Genomic DNA, 5,310 nt, shown 5'->3' on the forward strand with positions numbered 1-5,310 from the left:
GCTCTTCTATACGGCTAACGTTAGTAAACTTATTTTCCGCGTTAGGATTTCAAGTAATTTGAGACTAATCGCGTCTCTTCATGCTATAGGCTAGTAATTATTTAGTCTGTTCGTTTTATGTTCTCTTAATGAAGATGGAAATCTCTCCGTAATTTAGCCCTTTGCAATATGTTTATCCATATTCCCCATGCTGTTCTCTCTAGAATTTCTATAGTGTTAACATTGGGGACTTTTGTTTGCCTATAGAGGGTTTCTCTTGAGAACGATCGTTTCCTTCATTCTCATGGCCTTGAACTTTTATTATGATGATTATTTTTTTAAAAACAATAAAATTTAGAAATTCGCGTGCCCTCATTAGTCGAGAACTAAGGTCAATACGGTTACCGAAGATAATACTAAATTACGTAACATATAACGCAAGTCAAATCAAAGCAAAGCAAAATAAAGCATAGCAAGGCAAGGCAAGGCAAGGCAAAGTAAGGTAAAGCGAAGGAAGGCAAAGGAACTGTTAGTAAGACAAAACTGGACAAGATTAAGGGCCACTTGACGATGTCCGGTTGTACATATATATGTATAATATATATGTTCATGCCAAATCTCCTCTTTTTTTCCCAATTAGTATGTGTCACAGTGTTCATAATTTTACTTGTTGACTTAGCCGGATCTCAATTTGCTTATAAAGCTACTCAAATAATACTTGTTCAAGACTAATTTTATCTGTCATATCATTTTTCTGCCAAACAGGTGAGTTACCATACCTCAACATGACATCACAATTTGTTCGATTAAATCGACTTACCAGGGAATACCAGATGCCTTGCCCGGACGAATGTTTGGACGAACTGTAAGCTTCAAAAGAATTGAAAAGTGCCTGCACTGATTATTGATATGTAGAAGGTTTAAAAATATTCCTATTCCGCGATTAACAAACAACAACGTATTTTTCAACGTTCGAAACAAGTCTTGCAATATCTTGTACCCCCCTTTCTTTTTTAAAGGGAACATCGAGGAAACGACCGACACTGAAATTAACGATATGCATTAAGTCAATCGTAGTGATTTGAAAATTTGTAGCATGTCAAGGTCGATGCTACATTTAACAAATCAATTTTATGTTTTGCTATCTTTTTACAAGCGTCTCAACTTCATTCCTTTGTGCCCATTTTCCATGCTAATACAGCCAGTTAAGATGCTGAAAATATCCGTTGCAAATATTTTTACCAGTGCTCTTTTGGAGTTCAGATATGAGCTCATGAGCTCTTGTTAGAAAGAAAACTGGATGATGAGACCAACCTTTTCTGATAGCACAGCAGCTGAATAATTTTCTGCGAGAAGTCAAGGTAATTAATAGTCTCCCTCGCAGCCGTTTTTTTTAGATGACACGCAACGCACCCCCAAAAGAACGGCTGCTGACAACCGAACTACATTCCTTTCTCCGAATTGGCCAATCACAGCTCGGGTTCCACTTTCAGGAACCTTTTCGCGCCAGACTCACCTTTTGAGACTCGTTCAATCAGATATCGTTTTCTACCGCGATCCTCGTGTGGAAAACACAAGACAAATGGCGGTGCTTGAAGGAGCTTTTCGCAAAGCGTCGTCAAAGTTCAAAATTTTCGAACTTAAAGCTCACCAGAAGCTTGCAATTAAAAACGTTTTGGTCGAGAAAGAAGATCTTTTTGTTAAGTTGCCTACAGGATCCGGGAAATTGTTAATATATCAAGCACTCCCGCTCGTGTTTGACCATGTTACCGATGAAAGTGGTCCTATTATTGTTATTGTTGTTGCGTTGTGCCAACGTGCGGAAACACTCGATAATTCTGACGGTGATAAGAAGCCACGAACATGACTAATCGGGTTCGCTCCAGCTAGCAGCGGACTGGCAAATGAAGAAGTACAAGTAGTGTAGGAGACGTTTGCCGACCTAAATTGCAGTGTTCTCGAAGCTTCGCCCGGTTTGTTGACGGCAAGCACGCGCTTTTTTCCTCCTGATCTCCATCTGTAGGTCGAAGCAAGCGTTTAGACCTTGGCCTAGATCGAAATGCGTCTTGTATTTCCTTTTGATTATTGATGTAATTTACTGTTTCTTATATATTCTGACTTTTATAATCTGCAGTAACCTCTTGAAATAGTGCGAATAAAGAGTTTCAGTTCAGTTTTTAGCTTCTTCTACTTTCTCAGTTGCTCGCTGAAACTTTAACAACTGCTCAAACAATCTAGCGTTCGTGTCGTTGGTGTAGCAGTTGACGTCTATGTTAAGCGTAGATTCTATAATTTCAACGAAATTGTGAGAAGTTTTCCCAAAAAATATATACTCTATCTTTACCAGGGCACAACGATGAACATGTGAAACATTTCGAGCTCTCATCGACAAATGTCTTCAGTGTTTCTCCTAACATCCACATTTTCGCGTGAAACCTTACGTCATTCAGATTTTCTGGTATGTGATTGGTCTGTTCAATAGACCGCGACCAAACCGCAAGGACAATAAGAAAGGAATGTAGTTCGGTTGTCAGCAGCCGTTCTTTTGGGGGAGCGTTGCGTGACATCCAAAAGAAACGGCTACGAGGGAGACTAGGTAATTAATAGTTGTATTTACAAGGTATCCACATCTTCCCTTCGTTTCACCTCTCTTGATGCTTATCCTAGACCTTCCAGCAGCCTTTCATCTGTGATTATATCTATTGCAAATCCGTCCCTCTGTCAGCTAGTTAGTCCATCTGCTGGACCTTATCTTCAATTGTAGCCATCCAAATGCAGCCATCTATCTATTCATTCATCCGTCCATCCATCTACTCGTCCTTTCGTTCCTTCCCTTGCTCGGCCCCATATCGTTGTTTACTTTGATTCAATTTATCTAAATCCACTAGTTCTTCCACTAATTTATCTCAGAGGACATACATTCAAATCAAAGAAGACAGCGACCAAGACATTTGATGACGCTGAAGCAAACACGTGCTCCTCATTTTATTTGATTAGTACGTGTAAAAGAAAGAAAACAGCGAGATCTCAAATGGGTCGGTGTAGAAGGCTTCATCATCACGCTTGAGAAATTCTTTGTTACCTAGGTGCTTACTAAGCCCCAAAATTTAGATTTAGTTGTTTCTTTTGTTCCGAGTGTTGTCTTCACCGTAGCCAATGCGGATCACAGAAAGTGATAAATCGCACATCCAGCATTAATTTCAGATCTGAATTGAGAAAGAAAAATACCATCGAGTATGTAAACTAGCTCAACCCTGATTGGATTTGCTTATAGAAATCTAAACAGTTATCTGTGTTAAACTGGAACCTGCCCCCCCTCCCCCCCCCCCCCTTATTAGCGCTGTAAGACGAGCATCTCTCCGTGCAAGCAGATGTCTCAGGCCTCCACGATAAGCCGGCCAGATTTTGGCGAGCGATCTGGCACTCATTATATGCGTATGCGCAATATAATTCGGAGACTCCATACCGGTTCACCATGTATTTTAAAAAAATTTCCTGCGAGCAAGGGAATGCCTGTGCCGCAGAGCTGTTTATCAGTAAGAGCATGCCTACAGTATACTATCTAGGTATGATGGACGATCCTCGCAGTAGATAGCGCTATTTAGGCAATAGCGAAAATCAGACCTGAAAAAAAATCAGGCCTGTACGGGATTCGAACCACTGACCTCTGCGATACTAGTGCAGCGCTCTACCAATTGAGCTAACAAGCCAACTGAGAGCAGGCCGTTAAGTTCATTCGTAATAAGCCCGTGAAAGTAATAAATGAGATACAATGAATATATGAAGTTCGTATATTTTGGAACTGCGGTATTAGATACGTATGATGGACGATCCTCGCAGTAGATAACCCTATTTAGGCAATAGCGAAAATCAGACCTGAAAAAAAATCAGGCCTGTACGGATTAGTTAGTAAACTATCTGTAGTACACTAACTAATCCGTTTGCAGCCGCATAATTTGCATTGCCAGTTGATTATCATGATGGTCCATTTATACCTTTTGATAACCGTGGTCAGTTGGAATTTCTAAGAGGAAAGCTCTGCCACAGTTTAAAAGTTTACTTGACGATTTTTACGGAGTATCTAAATGAAACAAGTATAAGGCATTGCATTGATTTCATAGAGAGATAAGTAATATCTATCAATAAATTAGAACTAACTAATTCATATATTGACAGGTATCAGTTTAATAAGTTGAAATTCAAATCACAAAACTGAAGAGAAAGCTTTACAAGTCTTACAAGTGATTTTATTTTTCCTTTTCAGGTCATTTATACCTTTTTACGTATGTAATAAACATTTCTTTTGGTAAAGCTGGTTCTATATTTACTACGGTATGTTTTTAAAGCGGTGTTGGAATAGGGTCAAATACCGTTTGAAAGGGGCTTAAGAGCTATGTTTGACAAAAACTACATATTAGGTCATGCCGGAGACATATTAGCGGCAAAAGTCTTTGCACGCTCCGCCCCATTTTTAATCATTTTCTCTTATCTTCATTTATCTTCCCCCTTCCGCCAAAATGCTTGAAGAAACCGGCAAAAGGCACCTGTATAGAGCACCACTTTAGTGGTGACTAAAGCGAAAGAGAAGTGCAAGTATACGGAATCGGGACGCTTTTGCGTAGAAAACCGAAGAGAATTATTCCTGTTAAAAGAAAGAGTGCGAAGGTTTTTTGTAAAACGAGGCAAACTTTATCTACTCCAATTTCTTTACCATGACCCCACTTTTTAAACTTTTATTTTACCTTTTACTGGCAAAAACGGTATAAAATGAGGAAATAAAGACAATCGCACGACAATCTAAGCCTTTGACGAAGGGAAAACGTTTGAGGTGTCAGCTTTAGAATCCTCCACCGACGCAGCACCACAGCATCTTTAGAAGGTCTTAAAATTTTTAGACTGGTCGTCATATCCTTCTAACCAAAGGAAAAATTGTCGACAACTTATGGCAATAATAGATCGAGACTGTAAATTCAAGGGAATCATTTTCTTAAGTTGGACAAACGATAAGAAGTGATAAGACTCTTCTTGGGGCTTACATACTTTCACATTTACATCGACACGAGCACTTTATTTCAAAAATTGACGAAGGTGAAGAATCTGGCAGCTTGCTACATAAATAATTGTTAGAAACCAGACAAAATTATGTAGGATGAGGAATAGCCAACTCGGCTATTAGCTAAAGCTGATTCCGGCTTAAACGAGTCAGTTTTTGTTGAATTCATTTAAGAAACTGTTTTAGGATGATTTTATTATATCTAATTTTACTTCATTGCCTAATAAAACATATGTTCGACCTTTCGAGAGATGAACCAAGGAGTTGAGTCGAGCACA

General features: G+C 39.1%; 1 protein-coding gene across 4 annotated transcripts in view; it reads right to left on the reverse strand.

Annotated features, from left to right (window-relative positions):
* Nucleotides 1-5,310, reverse strand: part of LOC148741091 (fibroleukin-like) — a 371,193-nt gene that overhangs the window by 210,853 nt on the left and 155,030 nt on the right. The window lies entirely within an intron of this gene.

The sequence above is a fragment of the Stylophora pistillata genome, chromosome 1 (assembly GCF_964205215.1).
Source record: "Stylophora pistillata chromosome 1, jaStyPist1.2, whole genome shotgun sequence".
Taxonomy (NCBI): domain Eukaryota; kingdom Metazoa; phylum Cnidaria; class Anthozoa; order Scleractinia; family Pocilloporidae; genus Stylophora; species Stylophora pistillata.